The 21,393-nt window shown below is 49.1% G+C and overlaps 1 pseudogene; it reads left to right on the top strand.

Annotated features, from left to right (window-relative positions):
* The first annotated feature begins 11,103 nt into the window (after nt 1-11,103).
* LOC146209604 (uncharacterized) lies at nt 11,104-20,037 on the top strand (annotated as a pseudogene).
* The last annotated feature ends 1,356 nt before the right edge of the window (nt 20,038-21,393 follow it).

The raw sequence follows: 21,393 nt of genomic DNA, 5'->3' as shown, positions 1-21,393 counted from the left end.
TAAAATGTCGCGGAGTGATCAAGGAGTTCTCGCCTTGAAGGAAGATGCGCTGCTGCCTGCGATGACGGCGACGTTTCCCCCTTGAAGTCATCTGAATCTTTCATGGGTAAACATTCAATAGTCGTCGAGCCAGATGTCTCGAATGAAGCGAAAAAAGTATTTTGGTGTCACGCTCCGGTCGTGGAGGCGGAGGATGGTCGCGCATACCTCTTGGCTGTGAACGTGTCAGAAGAGCTTGTTCGTTTTCCTTCTGGTTTGACACTCGCGAGATTTGAGAATTATGTGACTCATACGTTTGGAATTATTTCCAATTGCAGAGGAGCCACGACAGACAAGTCTGAATATTGTGCGGAGTTTGAGGGCATGTTCAACAAATCGCTCCCATCTAGTGAACGTCGTATTCTGCAAGACATTTTGACAACTCATGCTCAAGTGTTTGACTTTGCCTCAAATGGATCGGGTAGCCATTTCCCAGCTTTTCGGATACGGCACAAAATTAACACAGGAAGTGCACCCCCTATTCGCCAAAAACTTCACAAAGTCTCCCCGGCAGAGCGCAAGATAATTCAAGAACAGGTGGACGAAATGCTGCACAAAGGAATCATCCGAGAATCTTCAAGTCCGTGGGCCGCACCTGTGATCCTGGTGCGAACAAAAAGACAATTTTCGGCGATTTTGTCTAGACTACCGTCGTTTGAATGCGGTAACAAAGAAAGACGTATACCCGTTACCTCGCATTGATGACGCTGTCGACTGTCTGCCTTCGGCGTCATATTTCTCCTCTGTTGATTTGCGATCTGGCTATTGGCAAATTCCTCTACATCCATCCGACCGTCAAAAGACTGCTTTTGTAATACCAGATGGTTTATACGAATTTAATGTAATGCCCTTTGGATTATGCATGCTCCCGCGACGTTCGAGCGATTTATGGACACTATCCTTCGTGGCCTCAAATGGGAAATATGCATGTGTTACCTTGAGGATGTTATTTTTGGAAAGACGTTCCAAGAGCACAATGAGAGATTCCATAAAGTTCTTGAATGCATTGGCAAAGCGGGCCTCATTTTGAATTCGAAGAAGTGCCATTTTGGAGAGCGACAAACTTTAGTTCTTGGGTTCGTCGTCAACGAGGAAGGTATCAGGCCGGATCAGCAGAAGATTGCTGCAGTACGCGACTTGAAACTCCACGCACCCTGAAAAGTCTTTGGAGCTTTCTTGGCCTCTCTTGTTATTTTCGTCACTTCAATGTTGGTTTTGCGCAACTTGCCACCCCCTTACTTTTCTACTGCACAAGGATTCGCAATTTGTGTGGACCCCAGAGTGCGAATCTTCTTTCAATCTTCTCAAGTCTTCTCTAACTTCAGCACCACTGCTGCGCCACTTCGACCCTTCTGCTGTGACGGAGGTCCACACTGATGCCAGTGGCGTCGGTCTTGGGACGGTGCTTTTGCAGCTGTGTAGTGGGGCTGAACACGTTGTTTCATATGCCAACCGTACGTTGACAAAATGTGAACGGAACTACACAGCACAGTTACCGGATTGGAGTGCCTCGCAGTTGTGTTCGCTGTGCACAAGTTCCGACCATACCTATGTGGATGCTACTTCACCATAGTTACTGACCACCATTCGCTATACTGGCTGATCGGACTTCGCGATCCATCTGCTCGTCTGGCGCGCTGGGCATTACGCCTACAAGAATACAACTTTTGTGTCGCGTACAAGAGTGGAAGAGATCACAGTGATGCAGACTGCTTGTCACGGCACCCATTGTCGACTTCCGTTAACGATGAAGACGGCTTCGACGGGTGTTTAGCCTCAATCGTGTCGACGTTTCCTAGTATGGCGACTTTTATGCGAGAACAACGCAACGACCGGTCACTACAGCCGCTTATACAAAAGGCAGAAGGAAGAGCAGAGTCAACGCCGTTTACTATCGAAGATGGTGTTTTCGTTCAAGAAGAACTACTCAGTTGACGGTGCTGCCCTCCTTTTGGTAGTCCCAAAAAGTCTTTGTGCACAAGGTTTGCATGCCATGCACGATGATATTAGCTCTGGACATCTAGGCTTCTGTCGTACCCTGCAAAGAATTCGCCAGTGTTTTTATTGGCCACAAATGTATAAGACCCCCAAGCAATACGTTGTGACATGTGAAACATACCAACGACTTAATGCACGCACAACCATGCTGGCCGGGCGTTTACAACCCGTCAAGCCACCTACCTCACCTTTTAAAAAGATCGGTTTTGACCTGCCCGGTCCTTTTCCAAAGACTGTAGAGGACTGCCGCTGGGTTATCGTCTGCGTTGACTATCTTACCATATACGCGGAGACCGCTGCTCTCGCTACCGCAAAGGCTGCTGATGTTTCGCCGTTTCTTTTGCATTCCGTTATTATTCGCCATGGCGCACCCCGTGTTATAAGTGATCGTGGTCGGCAATTCACTGCTGATGTCGTGGAAGAAATGCTCCGACTTTGTGGTTCACATTACCGACACTCGACACTATCATACGCAGACCAAGGGTCTCACCGAACGCACCAACCGCACCTTGACAACCATGCTGTCCATGTACGTCTCGTCTGACTATCGCAACTGGGATTCAGTGCTATCGTATGTGACGTACGCTTATAACACTGCAAATCATGAAGTTACCGGCTATTCTCCTTTCTATTTATTCTATGCAAGAACTACAACCGTTTTTGTAGACACCATCTTCCCATTTTCCCCCAACAACGATGCGTCTGTTTCCCGGATACTATGTCGTGCCGAAGAAGCCCGTCGTATAGCGCGCTTACGCACACTCGCTTCTCAAAGCTGCTCGAAAAAACACTAGGATCTGCATTTATCGTGCATACTCCCTTGGAGACTACGTCTGGCTTTGGACGCCTATTCGTAAGCGAGGATTACATGAGAAGTTTCTCTGCAAGTACGAGGGACCCTTCGTCGTCTTGGACCAACTGAATGACGTGAATTACGTTAATGCCAAAGTCGCGACGGATAACCGCCAATCCTGCAAGACACAAGTTGTTCACGTGGCTCGCATGATGCGCTGCCATCTTCGATCTAGCTAATTTTCTCGAGGACGAGAATAATTTGCCCGGGGGGGATTGTTACGCCGCTAGCGGCGCACTGAGAAGCTGCGGAAGCAGCAGGAGCAGAAGCGGTGGAAGCGAGGCGCGTACAGACTGATCCGGGTTTTTCTGAGCCGTGTGCATTCGTCGTTCATACGAAGTTCACCTGTATTAAAACCATTTCATCTGTTACAATATGAACTAAGTTTGATGCCGCCTTTCTTGTTTATCAAACTTCTACTGTATCGCGGCAAGCAACAATATGCTGTACATGGGTCTGAGACTTAAACCCGTATGTTACAGTACCCACTATAATGCACTGTTCTCAGCCAAAGCTCATAGGACGTGGTTCTGCAGGAAATTATTTCCAGAACGCTCGTGTAGAAAATTAGCCCAAACACCGATAGGGTTAAGAGGATGCATATACATAATTCATGCTGTAGTAAGAATAGCCCAACACCGGTTTTCAGAGGAAACGCATGCCGCAAACGTATGCTCTCGACAGTAGAGATTAAAACCAGTAAATATCATTAGTTACGTTAATAAGCTAAAATATGTATTGCACATTACTTTGATGGCACAATTTCCTCTTTTAAAAGACAACAATATTGGAGTGTACCCCCCGGTGAAAAAGTAAACACTCTTTACTTGAGCTGCCATATGAAGTGTAAAATAAATCAGTTCTTTCAGAATATAAGAACTCACCCTTAACTCTGGTCACAATTCTACTGCCGTGTAGTAAGCGCTCATTCTCTTTGGACAATTCACGCATCTCGACCTGCAGTGGTTTAAAGACTCTACAGGACATTTTACGAACTCCAGTTGAGAATATCACTCTCCAAGGATCGCGGCTGCCACCGAACACTTCTGGCTGCAAAAAGGGCTTGTTTTGTGCCGCCACCAGTCACGTGAGACTTCGGATCCGCAGCAATCATTGGGAAATCTCGATGGCAAAATCAAATGGTTTCTCGCTCTCATGAATAAAGTATAATGCGTGCCAGGCAACCCTAACTTTTTCACCGTATAAAAAGCAGTGTTGCGTGACACACGCCTAAAATTGCTGCACAGTTGCATTCGAGCACAAGGAAAAATATAAAATAATTGTGTTTCGGCATTCGTGGGAATGCGGTTGACCGTCCCACATGTGATGACTTGGAAAGAAAGACGATTATTTCAGGCGAACTTAATGCGATTGGAGTAGAAACAGAGGCCGAATATCACGCCAGACAGTGCACTTTATGGAGGGCGTTGCTTATAATTGTTTGTTCATAGACAAAACAGTCGGGACATATTGAACGCAGCAGTGATATCGATGGCGCTAGTTTTATTATTCATGACGCTTCTCCAATGCTTGGTGCGTAGATATGCTTACGCCGTGGCTAAAAGAAGCGAGGTCCCATATATGCTTGGGAGACGTCTGATGAATAAGAAAGAAAGCAGAAACGAGCAAATCGTTCCGAAAGAAAGACACCTTTTGTGGGGCCGTATGCTCTTCGAGCGCTGCTGCTGTTTCTCTGATCGAATGGTTCGATGGACTGCTAGACAGGCATAAAAATATTTTGTCAAACTATATCAAAATACGAATATGCGATGAAAGTAGGAGCTAAGTTTGAAATTCATCAGCGTGATTACCATGTATATCAGAATAATGGCAACAGTTTTGAGTTTACCGCTTTCTCGTAATTATCAGTCGCGCACTCACTGCAGGGCAATGCTTTCTCACATTGCGGAGCTCGCAAGCTAATTCTGCTCTTTCGTACTTTGCATATTTTCTTTGGCTGTAGCTTTTATGGCGGTAATTCACCGATCGCCCTTTAAACACTGAATTTTCTTTCCAGGCTATCACGACGGTTCAAATGTATCCCGTATCTTTGTAATGCGTCGCTTTATTGCAGGGAAACCTGAAGATATCATAATTTACTAGTGTTGATGTGTTTTGTCATCGTCTACGAACGCTTGTAATTTTATCCGGTGCACTAATACCTGTTATACTGAGCGTTCTAGCTTCATGTGATACCAGTGGAGCAGCGACGTCATTGTATATACTTCCGACAGAGTGGTTTAAATACGTAAATATTCGAGAAAGCGTCGCCCGGTGTGCGGCTGTCTGTGTATCTTTCGATGGTCAGCGATGTTTTCTCGAGCATATTTTTGTCATCGCTATCCATGGAGGAAGGAAACAACTTAGGAGAGGTCCTTGCCATTCCCAATGCATTGGAGAAAGTGTCGCGGAAGTGACGTCAAAATTCAGGATTAGCCAAGTCGGGCCATTAGCAGTGGCGAGGCTGTTGCTATGAAATCTCGGGCCACTCGCAACAGCGTTGTTATGGGCCCTAGGTACGTGAGCGTCGCGGAGGCAGAGAATGCGGAGGGTAAAAGAGAAGGAGGCGTTGTAGCGTCCGGTCGCGGCGCGGCCGCGCCGGCCTTTAAAAAATTGACGTCAGGGCCTCTCCTAAGTTCTTTCCATGCTCCATGGAGCTGGCGAAACGATACATTCATGCTTCCACTTTCGCGTTGAAGACGGCAGATCTTCAGTCTCAGATATGAAGACGCAACGCAAGACCGTACGAGCAGCAGCGACTGTTGCACGTACAAAAGCGACGCGATACGCGTATATACTTTGTAGCGCACACCTCGACGGCTTCCAATTTACGAGGTATTCGTGAAACGACGCGTGCTCTTTATATAAAGAATATTTGTAGATTATGTTTGGTTTCTTGCTTATTTATTACGCTGGCGTGTCTGGAACGGTCATTCTGATCAAGCTTCATCGATAGGTCCAGCTTCTGTTCAGAAGCGGAAATACTCTGCCCGGTATCAGTTCAGAATGGACGGGTTTGTCTGGTTTCTGGTTAAATGATACAGGCAGAATCGGCATAAAAAAGCGCGGAGCTCTGCTTCTGGAAGGTGCAAATCAGCGAAAAGAGGACGCGTTAACAAGGAAGGAGTGCCCAAGGACAACGCTGGAACACAGCTGAATTTACCATATAGAATTGATCAAACACAGCAAGGATCACAAGTGCGTCAGAACCAATGCCACAAGGGGGAACAAATTCAAAGATAGTGCAGGAACGACTATCTTGCACGGGGCAAAACTATGTTCCATTCATAAAATTATATTCCCTTGCAGAAAACCTGACGGAGCTCTCAATTACGCATTCAGTGCCTAACTTCTTGACTTTGAATGCTTCCAAGATCTCTCGATCCATCTGTATTCTTCCACGGCCGATGTTGCTGACATTATTAAAGGGGGGGGGGGGGGTACAGTTATCACAATTGTTGCAATGCTTCGGTAGATTAGTTGTGTTATTCAGGTTCAGTGAAGTGCGGTGCTGCCTTAAGCGGTCGTTGGCCAGTTTGGCCAATGTAGGCCTTATCACATTACAGGGGTAGAGAGTAAACAACATCGGTTGTACATTTGGTGAACGAAGTTCGGTGCTTGATGCTGCAGATCTTTTTGTCCTTATTTGAAGCAATATGGGCACACAGTGATGACGTTTTCTTTGCCGCTAAAAAGACAACTTTGACTCCGTATCTCATAGCAACCTTTTTCACATTATGCGATATTATGTGGATATACGGTATTACAGCCGGTCTCGGTTCCTGACTTGACGTTCCTTCATTGCGAGGCATGTGCTCAACCTTTAGCTTACTTGATAATGATTCTGCAATGAAAATCAGATCCTGTTCAGGGTAACCCGCTGACCGCAGGCGACACACCTGCTCAAGGAAACTATTCTGCAGAACGTGTGGGCAGCTTTTTCGCAAGTCAGAGGTTGGCTATTCCTCTTTTTACGAGCTTAGAATGGAAAGAGGTATAGGGCAACAGGCCTTTCTTGCGTGCATATCTTCATAAAAGGGGACGAGTAAATTTAAAAATCTGATGCTGTCATCAAGTGGGACCTCATGAGTGAAGCTCAAATCATTGGAAGTCTCTTTAAAACATATGTCATTAGCAGCCGAATCGACGCTGTCAAAAGGACGTTGTTTTAAAAGGACTAAAAAGTCATCGACGTACCTAAAAACCTTAATATTTCGAGCATCAGTGAGCTGGTGATGCAACACATTGTCAAAGCTGGGCAGAAATATGTGGCACAGTACGGCAGCTACACACGAGCCAATGGGAATCCCCTTCTTGTTTATACACCTATAGTCCTCATGCTCTACAACAGTCGATGACAGGTAACACATTAAACGTTCCAGAAACGAGTTCACAAATGAGCCCGAACTGTTCTGAAAAGAAACCGCTCCTCGGCTTTCGATGAGGTCAGGCACAGCCTCAAGTAGTTTCATTCTTTTGGGGGATAGAATAGAATAAGTCCTCAATGTCTACGGATATGGCGGAATTGGCACTCACGGAAGCACTAGACAAAAACTCAATAACGCTCGTCGATGCCTGTACGCCAAAGGGGTCGTCGGGTGCCAAGGTGTCCAGTGAACGTTTCAGGAACACTCCTACCGTTTTTTTTTTTTGTCATGAGCCGTCCTCTGTGACGATGACCCTGAAGGGGCATCCTGTCTTATGCGTGTTTGAGGCAAAGAACATTCTCAGGACATCAGTCTTCTGTTCACTTCTTTCAGCAAGACCTCAAGATTGAGGTTCTTTTTTATTTTGATGGCTTAGCGGTTGCAGGCTTAAAGTTTCTAATAATCGCGTCGTTAGCTCTCGCGGATAACATGTTTGTTGGCATTACAACAAACCCGCCCTCCTTATTGGATAATGTCAAACTGAGGTTGTGCTTTTTAAAGTACTCAGTGGCAGAACGCAGGTATACGCCGTTGGGAACACCCCGTGTGCAGTTCTTCAAAAGGCAGTGAACGCCTTCAGCCAAGCATATATCCCTTTCTTCGGCGGGGGCGTTTGCTGCGACAATGCGGGCTAAAGCCAGGAGTTCGTGCTTCTTTACAGTGGGTTCTAGGGCAAACCTAGGGCCTTTCCTCAAAAGGACGTCGATGTCAGGAGGTACCTATGCACCTCCGAGATATGTCACTGCTGTACCGACGGCCTAAACGCTCTGCTTTTCTGCAGGTTTCGGCGAACAAATGACCAATAGGATTCAGTGAGTTGAGCAGCGAGACGACGGTGCGGGCGGAGCCTGCTGGCAGCGAACTGACCAGTTCCATGTTGAAGGCTAAAGAGGCGAAGCCAGTCATGCAAATGACCAACCTGTCTCCGCATTTCAGTCTTGAGAGTACGGCAGATTTGTTTCCAGTGTCCCACAGAGGGCTTCTGAAGACCGATTAAATTGATGACGTCCAGCAGTGGCAAGTCATTTCGGATGTAGTATGAGTAAACAAAGGCTTTGCAGGAAATGTAGGCGATGGTGTTGACGTAAAGGCCACCTGGTCTGAAGGAGACTGAACACCTAAAAAGACGCCCAATTACGATGTGTAGAATTCAAGGAGCATAGCTTGTTGGGCCAGTTAGTGCATAGTTGAAGGTGAAAACCAAATAAGGACAAAAAGATCTGCAACGTCAAGCACCGAACTATGTTCACGAAATGTACACCCTCCCACTTTTTTTATCCTGAAAGCACGAGCGTCGACCGCTGAGTCGGTAAGCGCCGTACAACGGAACATAGCGGCGAAATGAGCGAGAATACACGCGTGCGCTCAATGCGCACTCCGGTGCAGCTGTCCTTTGCGAGGCTGTTACGGAAATCGAATCAAACCCCACCTGCTTTTTCGTGGTTATTGCATTTCCTTACGTTTTCTGTATGCCTCTGGGAAAAGATTAGAAAAGACCACGTAGCACCACCCGCTTTCCTGTTACCTTTAATGCAGGAACCTGCTACGGGACAGAAACAAAATTCTGATACGCATGCAGTATAAACAGCGAGCGTATATCGCGTTCAATTCAGCGCTAGCGCTACCACCTGACCGCTTATTTACAACTTGATGAAGGCATTCAGAAAAAAAAGGATGATTACAATAACGGTTCTAAAAAAAAAGCAGGGGTGAGGACCCGTTCTCAGAACAGCCTGGCAGAAGACAGCTGCACAGGAGTGCTCATTCCGCGCATGCGCGTATTTTCGCTCATTTCGCCACTGTTCCTTTATACAGCGCTTATCGACTCGACGGTCGAAGCTCGTGCGTTCAGATTAGAAAAGTGGGAGGGTGTACAACCAACGTTGTTTACTTTCTACCCCTGTCATGTGGTAAGGCCTGCATTGGCCAAATTGGCCAGTGTATTTTTGACCGCTTAAGGCAGCACCGCAGTTCATTGAAGCCGGATAACACAACCAATCTTCCGAAGCATTGCAACAGTTGTGATAATTGTACCCCCCCCCCCCCTTTAGTAATATCAGCATCATGGGCCGTGGAAAAACAGATATATCGAGAGGTCAGGAAGCATTCAAAATCAAGACGGTAGGCACTGAATGCGTCATTGACAGCTCCGTCAGGTGTTCTGCAAGGGAATATAGTTTTATGAATGGAACATAATTTTGCCACGTGCAAGATAGTCGCTCCTGCACTATCTTCGAATTTTTCCCCCTCATGGCGTTGGTTCTGACGCATTGCGCTCCTTGCTCTGTTTGATCATTTCTATTTACTAAATTCAGTGGTGTTCCGGCGTCGTCCTTGTGCACTCCTTCCTTGGTAACGCGTCGTCTTTTCGCTGGTTTTCACCTTCAACAATGCACCAACTGGCCCATCAAGCTACGCTTCTTGATTCTGGAAATTCCTGAGGGTCCGTGGCCCTCGCTTCAGAAAATAAATTAGACGCCAGGTCGGAAAAAGAATGCAGACTATAAAATAACGCGACTGCCATTTGAAAAAAAAAAATATAACTTTAACAAGTCGTGAATCAACTTCTGTCCTCACGTAGAACAGGCACATGCTCTATCCACTACACCATGACGGGATATGGCTATGGCGGTAGTATTTATGTAGCCGACTTTGCTGTTTCGTACTTTATGTATTTTGTGGGGTGTAGAATGTCTGCGCGTAATTCACCGATCGTCCTTTAAACACGTCGAATCTTTTTTCCGGCTATCACGTGTCCCGCATCTTTACAATGAATCGCTTTCGAGCAGGCAAACATCATAATGTCGCCACTTACTAGTGCTGATGTGTTTTATCATTATCTTCGAACGCATGTAATTTTTGCTACATACACAGATATGCGGTGCACCAACACTTGTAATATTGCTGGTTTTAGGTTCACCTGCGGCCTACGGAGTAGCGACGTCAAAGAATTCCCTTCCGACCAAGTGTTTTGCATAGGTAAACGCTCGAGGAAGCGATGACTGATGTCCGGCTAATCTGTGTATATTTCTGTGGCCAGCGATGTTTCATTTATTCTCGGGCGTATTTTTATCCTCGCTAATGAAACGCTACGTTCTTCCTTCCACATTCGCGTTGAAGGTGGGAAATCCTCAGTCGCAGATATGAAGATGCACTGCAAGATCGTACAAGCTGCAGGGACTGTTGTCACGAAATCGGCGCACATTTTCATCAAGCCGGTACGGCGCGAGGCACGCGTGGCGTCGCGTGGAAAGCATGGAGAGAAAAGCCTCCTTCCCCCCGCCGGAGCGCGCGAAGTCACTAAACACGGCGCCGGTAAGGTGACGAAACGCATCAGCGACAGATACCTGCTTGCTACGCCCACGGAGTGCCACGGGCCGTACGGTGGCGGCCCAACGCCCGTCTCGACAGAGATATAGACGTAGAAGAAGTTCGCACGGCACTGCAGGAACTCAACAGCAGGTCGGTGGCCGGGCTGCACCGTATCACCAACAAGGCGCTTAAGAACCTCGACGACAAATCCATAGAAATCCTCACGACATTTATAAGAAATGCTTGAAAACGGGAACGCTGACGACGCAGTGGAAGAAGGCCAAGATCATCCTGATCCCCAAGCCGGGCAAGCCATCCGGCACGGATAATCTCCGACCCATATCGCTCATATCTTGCGTGGGCAAGGTGTTGGAGCACATCCCGCTCAACAGGTGGCAAGAATACCTTGAGAAAGAAGATCTCTACCCGGAAACGATCATTGGTTTCAGGCAGCATCTAAGTACCTAAGATGCCATGATACAACTCAAGCACCACATCATCGACGGCAACACCGGCGACAGGAAAACAGTACTGGGACTCGACCTGCAGAGCGCCTTCGACAAGATGAAGCACTCAGCGATCCTATCCCAAGTCTCGAAACTCAACATGAGAGAGAGATCATAGAATTAAGTCAATTACTTCCTCGCGGACAGAATGGCCGAGCTCAGAGCGGGGGACCTCCAAGCACAGGAGAAGAAGCTGGGAAGCACAGGCACACCTCATGGATCGGTCATCTCGCTAGTGCTTTTCAATCTCGTGATGATAGGAGTGGCCGAAAGGCTCAGGAACATCAAGGAAGTCCAACATACGATATATGCGGACGACATAATGCTGTGGGTGGAAGGGGGCAGCAATGCCCACATCGAACCCACCCTACAGTTGGCCGTTGATGCGATCGAAGACCAACTCGACAGAACGGGGCTCAGATGCCTGCCGATCAAGTCGGAGCTCCTCGTCTACACGCCCGTCAGGCCCCGCAAACCCAAGAGCAGCCCGAGAGAGTACGAGGCAATCAAAGTGAAGACCAGAGATGGAAACGCGATCCCAAGAGTCAACAAAATCAGAATGTTGGGAATGACAATCGAGACGCACGGCAGCAATGGCGAGACCGTCACCCGGCTCATTCCGAAAGCGGGGAACGCCACGAAATTACTCAAACAATTCACGAGCAAGAAAGGGGAATGAAGGAAGAGAGCTTGATCAGACTGATCCACTCGTTCGTCATATGTCACCTAGCGTACGTGGCGGCCTACCACAAGTGGAAGAAGAGCGAGAGAAACAAGAAAGATATATTCATCCGCAGAGCCTACAAGATGACACTGGTACTGTTCTTAAACAACGAGCACCAAACGCCTCCTGCAGCTGGGGGTGCACAACACGCTGGAGGAGTTAGCGGAGGCCCAACGCGCCGCACAACTCGAAAGACTGTCTATGACCAAGGCCGGCCGTAAAATCCTGGAAAACCTGGGAATTGGATATCAAGGCATGGAGCAGACGCAGCTCCCCGTCCCCGATGTGATCAGGAGCAACATCAGAGTGGACTGGGTTTCGAAGAACATGCACCCGGAGTATAACAAAGGGAGGTTAGCAGCGAGAGCTAAAGCACTGATAGACCAGCATGCGGCCGACACACACGCACGCTACGTTGACACGGCTGAGTACGCCAAGATACACGGCTTCACGACGGTCTTCGTCGACGCGACCGGCACCGTTCGCACGACCGCCAGCACGAGATGCACCAAGGCCGGGCAAGCGGAGGAGGTGGCCATCGCCCTAGCCATCGCCGACAGCGACTGCCACACAGTGCTATGCGACTCAAGGCAGGCGGTGAGAAATTACGCCAAAGGCAGGGTAGCGAAGGAAGCGGTGCGCATACTGCAGGCAACCCACAACGACGATGGCAGCAAATAGGTGAGAATCAAGTGGTTCCCGGCGCACGCGGGCGAGGCGTCAGACCGCAACGCCAACCACTACGAGACGGCACACTCCGAGGCGCGCGCGCTAACGGACCGCGCTTCGGTCGACTGGCCGCTGTGGTTCAGCACCAAGGACAGAATGACCGACTACAACGAAATAACCAAGGTGCTCCGTCTAGCTCGCAGAACTCTTCCACCCCCTTGCTCGGGGCTCAGTCGAGAGCAAGCCGTTTTATTCAGACAGCTACAGACGGGCTCACTCCCCAGCCCATCGCTGATGCACAGAATGTATCCCGAGACACACCCGTTAGACAAATGCAGAGTCTGCCGAACGGAGACGGCCGGCTTCGCACACGATCTGTGGAATTGCAACAAGTACCAGGAAGAAGTTCAGTCTGGGAGGATCCCGCCGCGACTGGAAGCAGTCGCTGGGAGCGAAAATCCAAAGGAACAACTCTGGGCCGCCCAGCAGGTCATCAAGGCGCTGGCAGAGCCAGGGAGCCGGCAACGGTGAGCGGGGACCCAGCCTCGCGGCTGCTGCCCAGAGGACGACGTAGGCCCCATCCGGAGCGCGCGCGAGAGAGCGCGCGTTCTACTGCAGGCCCCAAATAAACGTTTTAACAACCCAATTGACACACATTCTTTTCCACCGCCTTGGTTTGTCCCTTTGCAAATCTCTTTTCTGGCTCTTCAGAAGTTTTTATAGCTCTCCACCATTCCGAGCTTAAAAATGAATTACAAAGATTTCGCAGGTATGCTGCACATTTTTGCTACATACAGATTCTTCATGGCGGCCGATGTGAGCAGGGTGAGAAATTTGTGTCGTCGGCGGACGACCGTAGCGAGTGGTCGCACTAAGCGTTTTTGCATCATACGTTGCATAGCACTACAGACTCATGGATCCCCTCTCCTTGTCGTGGCGGAGGGATTTGCGAAATTCGATGAATTCGTGAGCTCTGCTGTGTAGGGCCACCCAAGATAGACAGGTCGCGGCAGAGCGTTCTGAAAAATGTGATTCACTGGAAAAGATAATGGCAACCCACTCCAGTAGTTCCTGCCAATGGCCAGTCTCAATAGCAATAATGATAGGGCGCCGGGAGATGAGTCCCCCAGGTTGGAAGGCGTCCCACATTTTACTGGGTATTAACAAAGGGCGATTCTTAGTAGCTCCAGGACGAATGAAGCGGCTGGGCTAAAGCCAAAAGTACGCTCAATTGTGGATGTGTCGGGAACCAACCGGAAAGTCCGATGTTGCAAGGAGATATATCACGTAGCGACATGGAATGTAAGATCTATGATGCAAGGCAAACTGGATGTGTTCAAGTGAGAAATGGACAGATTGAACATTGATATCTTGGGTATGAGCGAGCTTAAGTGGACCGGAATGGGAGAATTTAATTCCGACGACAATTATGTCTGTTTTGTGAGCACGAATGGGCAAAGCATAGCTAGCGTACAACCCCCAAAACAACCGAATGATTTATCTTCAGATTCAAGGTCATCCTTTCAACATAACAGTTATCCAGGTCTATGCACCAACCACTACTGCTGAAGAAGCTGACGTTAAGAGATTTTATGCTGACTGCAATGCCTTTTAGACCCCACTCCATCATCAGACGTCCTTTTCGTATAGAAGACTGCAATGCTGAGGTGGGGAATAAAGAAATATCCGAAATTACAGGCAAGTTCAGTCTTGGCGAGACAAATGAAGCTGGGCAGAGGGAAGTAAAGTTTTGTCAAGAAAACAACCTGAACACAGCGAATACTCATTTTCAACAGCACAAGAGGCGCCTGTACACATGAACTTCACCGCACGGTCTCTACTGTAATCGGACGGATTATATTCTTTGCCAGCAAAGACGGAGAAGCGTTATACAAGCAGTAACAACAAGGCCTTAGGCCGATTGTGGCACCAATCATCAGCTTCTTGTTGCCAAATTTAAGCTCCGATTGAGGGAAACGCAGAAAACTAGAAGGCCTTCCAGGTATGATCTGGATCAAATTCCATCAGAATACGCTGCAGAAGTGAGGAATCGATTTCAAGAATTAGATCTAGAAGACAGAGAGCCAGAAGAGGTTTTCACTGGCGTTCATGATATAATACAAAAAGTTGCTACTAAGGTCGTTCCACGCAAACGAAATGCAAGAACGTAAACTGGTTATCTGAAGAGGCTTTGCAAATAGCTGAGGAAAGGAGGATGGCAAAAGTTATGGGGGAAAGAGAAATATACAAGGTTCTCAATGCGGATTTTCAGCAAATAGCAAGCAGAGATAAGAATGCCTTCCTGAACATACAGTGCTAAGCAGTTGAGGACAACAGCCAATTCAGGAACACAAGAGCTCTATATAAGACAATCAAAGATATGAAAGGAAGCTTCATCGCTAAGGTGGGCGTGATAAAGGACAAACGAGGCAGGGACCTCACTGAAGCCTCAAAGATAAAGAAGAAGTGTCAGGAATGCAAGAAGAACTGTACAAGAAGGACCCGGATGTGCAAACCCAACATTAGACGGTCGTGATTACTGATCTCGAGCCGGGCATCCTGAAGAGTAAAGTTGAATGGGCCTTAGCCAGCCTTGCTAAGAACAAAGCTAGCGGAATTGATGGCATTCCTGCTGAGTTGCTTCAAACCCTCAACTACGATGCTGTTAACGTTCTGTATATATTATGTCAGCAAATTTGGACAACCCTGCAGTGGCCACACGATTGGAGGAGGTCAGCTTACATCCCCATTCCAAAGAAAGGCAGTGCCAAAGATTGTTCCAGCTACCGTACAATCGCGCTTATTTCGCATGCTAGGAAGGTGATTTTGAAAATACTCCTAGGTAGGCTGCAGCAGTATGTGGATCGGGAGCTTCCGGACGTGCAAGCTGGGTTGCGCAAGGGCAGAGGAACTAAATACCAGATTGCCCACCTTCGCTGAATCATGGAAAAGGCAAGATAGTTCCAGAAACCAATCTACTTCTGCTTTATTGATTATGCGAACGTGTTTGACTGCGTAGATCACAGTAGATTGTGGCAAGGTCTCCAAAGATGGGAGTTCCAATTCACCTCATCTGTCTCCTCAGGAACCTGTATGAAGGCCAAGATGCCATAGTCAGAACAGGGCATGGTCTTACTGATTGGTTTCCCAATTTGAAAGGAGTGGGACAAGGCTGCATACTGTCGCCCTGTCTATTTAACCTGTATGCTGAGTGCATCATGAGGAAGGGCGGTCGGGACGAGTATTCAGCTGGACTGAAGATTGCTGGAAACGTATTAGCAACCTTAGATATGCGGATGATACCACTTTAATGGCAGAAAGTAAAGTGGAACTCAAGAGACTTCTGATGCGCGTAGAAGAGGAGAGTGAGAAGTTTGGGCTTAAACTAAACATTAAAAAGACAAAGATCATGGCGTCTTGCCCTATCAAGTCCTGGAGCATCAATGGACAAGAAGTGGAAGCTGTGACAGATTTTCTCTTCTTGGGCTCCAAAACTACCTCGGAAGGAGACTGCAGCTATGAAATTAGGAGACGCCTGCTTCTGGGAAAGAGAGCAATGGTTAGCATTGACCGCCTAGTAAAGAACAGAGACATTAGTCTGCCAACCAAGATCCGTATAACTCGTGCTATGGTCTTTCCAGTTGTGATGTATGGATGCGGGAGTTGGACTGTGAAAAAGGCTGACCACTGAGGAATTGACGCGTTTGAATTGTGGTGCTGGCGAAGACTCTTGAGAGTTCCTTGGACTGCCAGAAGATCAAATCAGTCGATATTGCAGACCATAAACCCTGACTGTTCATTGGAGGGTCAAATTCTAATGTTAAATCTCAGCTATTTTGGTCATCTGATGAGAAGGGAGGAGTCGCTAAAGAAAGATTTGATGTTGGGAAAGGTTGAGGATCACCGGAGAAGGTGTAGGCAGCGCACGCGATGGTTAGATGGCGTCGTCGAGGCGCTGCAGATGAAGTTATATGATGTTAGGAAGATAGTGAGAGACCGGAAAGCGTGGCGTGATATGGTCCATAGGGTCACGAAGAGTCGGACACGACTGAACTGAACTGATGTGCGTTCTGATAATAGTTAGGTAAAACCTGATGTTTATGGCTAGTAGTGTGATGGAATAAAACACATTCGTCTCTAAACTGTCTACGTTCAACACTGTCGGCTATAATACCAGTAATGCCCCCCCCCCCCCTTTAATATCCTTGCCAGAGGGCATTTAGGGTATTAAATATATTCGCAATGGTTTAGCTCCGGTTAAACCTAGTGGGTTGCGAAAGCAACTCAACTTGGTCATTTATATTCTTCTCGAGAACTTGAAACGGTTTCATCCGCAGTTGAATAGCCACTCTAGGACGTGGTACGACACCTTCTAGCCGCGTATTCGTTACGACGCTTTTCTAGTCGCCCGGCGCGTTCTTCTGCTGTCTCGTGAGCGTTCTTGAGCGTTCTTCTGCTGTCTCCTCTTAGTTTCGTTCCGTCCTTTTTGCCTCTCCTTTGCCAACTCGGTGCTCTCCATTGGAAAATTGCAGTGGAGTTTGCTAAGTATAGAACGGGTCGACGAGATCTAATACTGAGGCGGCGCAGAAGCTTACGCCGTGTATGTTGCGGCCGCTGTGATCCCTCTGCGTTCGCGTTTTGTTATCTCAGTGAATGTGGGTTTTTCATTTGGTGGCTTCAGTGGTCCCGTGCGATGCTTCGACTACTGCGGATGTGAACACGAATAAAAATAAGCGTGAGGCGGCGAGAAAGACTGCCACAATCACGAAGGAAACCTAAGCGTACTGCTTGCTGGGAGAACCTGGGGAGAATGATGAGAGAAGGGGTTAGTGGCTTTGAGAGAGTAATGCAACTGAAATTCGTTTAGTTATGAGGCGAATGGCCTAGGAGCTAATATAAGCGATTGCCCATTGAGCGGAGGAAACGGTATAAACTTCTGACTCGGGGAGTCGCACGCTAGTTGGGGCACACTCCTCAGTACGCGCTCCGCGCTGTAAAATCTGGCGGGTACTGGGATATGCTGTGCAAGATCGAGTGGCATTGTCCTTTTAAAGGACGTAATGTCCACAAAAGCTACAAAGCCGCGCTTTCGCAGCATCAAATTAGAGCCGCATTTCATCAGCGGCGAAATAAAAAATACTGCTCGTGGATCTGTGAACCAGATTTCTAATGCGGTGTCTATTCAGAACCACAAAGCCGAAATAAGTTCAAAATTTCCAATTACAGTTTTGATCATAGAACTTTGTTTTATCGTTCCGCGCAAAACATTTCTTGCACCGACGGCTCAAGTTGCTCAAGAGGTTCTTGTCCCAGACGATAGATCGTTCCATCATTACTAGCTAGTAGCAAAAGTAAAAAATCCGAACTCTTAACGACCTCATTTACGAAATAATTGCCGTTGAGTGCCAGCTTTACCCGCCGGCTTTCCCCAAGCTTGAGGTATGGAGGTACAGAATGCATCCCAGTTATTGTTGTTGTCAAGAGCTTTAGTTTTTCAACGATGTAGCAAGCCCCCTACTCCCCGCCCCCGGCACGCAGGCCTATGGGACGGAGGCCTGGCCTGGGCGACTAAATGCCAGCTTTCGTTTATGACGCACTCTACAACCGCACAGTGCTTGCAATCGCCACGACATCCGTAGCGAGTACCGCACCATGCCTCCTGTAACCTCCACAGCACTGACGAAAGATGCACCACAAACAAAAGTGTTCGTCATGGTATTAAACTGTAAAGCGAAACCGCGAGGAAATTAGTGTGCTGCTGTAATAAAATAGCAAGAACTAAAAAAAAGAAGAAACGGCGAACAATCTCTTCGCAGGTTCTCCCTACACTTTCAATGTTTGAGTATGAGGTGTGAACGCAATGGGTTAATGAAAAGTTCATATACAAAATTTTTCATTCATTTAATCCTTTCCTAATTCATCATCACGCTACTCACCAGAAATTCAAAGTTGTGCTTGTTCTGTCGCGAGCAGCGCGCACTTCTCGGTGACGCCGACACCGTTCACGTTCTAAACATGACCATTCTCGAATAGGCGGTGTACTTTCGCCAGTGTTGGTTTTCGGAAGTAGCTCAGAAGACATTAGATTGCCTTAAAACCGCAGAAAATGAGTTGCCGAGATGCTTCCCGCCGTACAACGCGAACGCAATCCTACCGCGCCGGCCTCCTCAGATTACTCGGTGCCGCCATTGGCAGCACTGAACGCTGCGCTTCACTAGCGCCGCCTAGCCTATGGCCTTGCCACTGCAGGTTGCCTATTTGTTTCTGGCCTCTGCTGGGGACGCTTGCATCAAACCAGTGCTCCGAGTCGTCATAGTCGCGCTCGAAGCGCTCGTGCGATGCGAGCGGCTAGCTGTGATGTCGCTGGAAGATAAAACGTCCCGACTGCTTGCCGCTACCACCGGCAATGCGCAAAGCTCATTGGCTCGAAACGTTTCATGTGTGCTCAGCTATAAAGAAAGAAACCAGAAAAGATGTCGAGCCCGCTTAGCTCCTGTCAGCAAGCCCTACGCTGTACGCTTTTCTTTTCAGGCCATTTTTTTTCTCTTAGATCTTTGTGAGGCTTTTAACGATCTTTTCATTTTTATATCAAAGCCTTATAGGCGCCACAGCAATGAATGCCACTTCCATCCAGGGAACAGAAAACGCGATCCAAAAAACAAAACGGCGTGCCATTAAAGCAACGATGTAGCGGTCGCTTTGGTCCATTAAACAGATTAATGTGTGGGCTGTGAAAAACCTAACCTGTTGGATTACATCAAGTAAAGGGGGTATAAATTTAAATTAAGAGTGCATGGCAATAAATTACAGGTGTATGCGTTGATTATAATAGATCAAGCAGAAAGTTAGGTGGACACAAGAGGTATAGAAGTTCTGAAGGGTCAAGTGGATGCGGCTAGCCAGGACAGGAAAGGCCTTCGCCCTTCAATTGACATAATCTGATTGATGGTGATGATGATGATAAAGTGTTAGTACCAATAACAAGCCAGCCCTGAACTCCACTAACTTGCATAGTGTACTGTATGTCACAATACTGAATGGCATGGCTTGTGACAACGCAATTATCTCACCGAAGGCCCTTCTCAATATTCAGAATATCACTCCGGAAGAAGCCACAGCTACTGGTTGCACTTAGGGCAGTGAAGAGAGCCACCTCCCCATGGCTCACAGGAGGCCACCGGCCTGATTCCCTGGCGCCAGGTCTCAACCCGAGCCCAACGGAGACGCAGGGCTGCCGTCCAGAAAGCTGCTGCTGCTGTGCCATCTCACGAGGGGCTGCACTGGACAGTGCTGTTCCGGCCGGAGGACCGCGGCGCTGCCATCACAAAGAAACAGGGATGGGAGATTGCTGAGGAGCTGAGCCCACGCCCGGGTGTGCTGGCGGTTCGCGTTAACACACGCCGGAACGTGGTAACGGTGGACGTTGGGTGTGAGATCACCTTTGGCTCGCTGCTCGCCACAACTGTGATCCGTGGCCTGGCAGTTCGCGCTAAGGGACCTTCTCCGTGACAAGAAAGACATGGTAGAACGCAGGGCGCTACGGACGGGCAGACCGGAAGACTGGAGGGTTTATAATCGGCTGGACGCGGCAGCAAGGCGGCACGCTAACAAGCTCTACCGCCGGCAGCGGGCTTCTCTGTGCAATACGATGGAGAAGGATCGCAGCTCCCGGCGGCTCTTCCCCACCCTGCGGCGCATCACAACACCTCAGGTGAGCCCTCAGCCCCTCGCCGCTCTAGCCATCTCAAGCGGCCCAACAACCCAACAACAAGCTGGGCGGTTCGCTGACCGGTTTGCGCCGCAACGCCCCGCGAGCACCGCTCCCATTGCGGCGACTACACCGAGCCCGAGTCCCTATGCCAATGTCCCTTCCTCCGCCCCGGACGACGGCCCGTGCAACGCGCTCTTCACAGCGGTGGAACTTAATGACGCCCTGCGCCGCTGCACCCGCCGCTCAGCGCCCGGTCCCGACGGGGTGACCTACCAGATGCTGAGAAACCTGGACGCAGAGCAATGTCAACTCCTTCTGCGGCAACTGAACCTGGTGTGGGAACGCGGGGAGCTACCGGAGGAGTGGCGCACAGCGGTCGTCTGCCCGCTACCGAAACCAGGTCGCTCACCCACGGAGCTCAGCGGATATCGCTCTGTGGCGCTGACGTCGGCGGCCTGTAAGGTGATGGAGCATATGGCGGTTCAGCGGTTACACACGCGGGCTGCGGAGGCGGACTTGTTCGATGAGCATCAGACAGGCTTTCGGAGGATGCGCTGCACGGCGGACTCAATCGCACACGTGGTTTCTGCGCTCGAGCGCGCCGTAGCGGCGCGGCAGGTCACACTTCTGTTGCTGCTCGACGTGTCGAGTGCGTTTGACAACGTCCACCATGCGGTGATCCTCGCGAGGCTGGAAGAGGCAGGCATGAACGGGCGCTTGTTGCTCTATGTGCAGGGCTTCCTCAACGCGCGCACTATTCGTGTGCGTGTAGGAGGGGCTCTCTCGCGACCCTGTCCGGTGGATCTAGGCGTTCCGCAAGGATCGGTGTTGTCTCCGTTTCTATTCAATGTGGCGATGTCGGCGGTGCCGGGCTGTCGGCCCGCAGTCAACCGGCACCGTGTGTACGTCTCCACTTACGGGGACGACATCGCACTGTGGTGCCTGGGGCCGTCGGGCGAGGCTTCCCGCGTCAGAGTGCCTACAGGGGGCCGTTAGCACGATAGACGCCCGGTTGCGGGATCTCGGTCTGGCGCTCTGCCCGGGCAAGTCCGCGGCCATGGCCTGCGGCGCTCGCAGGGGCGCGCGCCTTTCACCGCTAACGTTGGCTGGAATGCCGCTGCCGTGGAAAAGCTGTGTGCGGTACCTGGGCCTAG

The sequence above is a fragment of the Amblyomma maculatum genome, chromosome 1 (genome assembly GCF_055883805.1).
Source record: "Amblyomma maculatum isolate TAMU_Amacu chromosome 1, ASM5588380v1, whole genome shotgun sequence".
Lineage (NCBI taxonomy): Eukaryota > Metazoa > Arthropoda > Arachnida > Ixodida > Ixodidae > Amblyomma > Amblyomma maculatum.
This window is presented reverse-complemented; position numbering and strand designations above follow the sequence as displayed.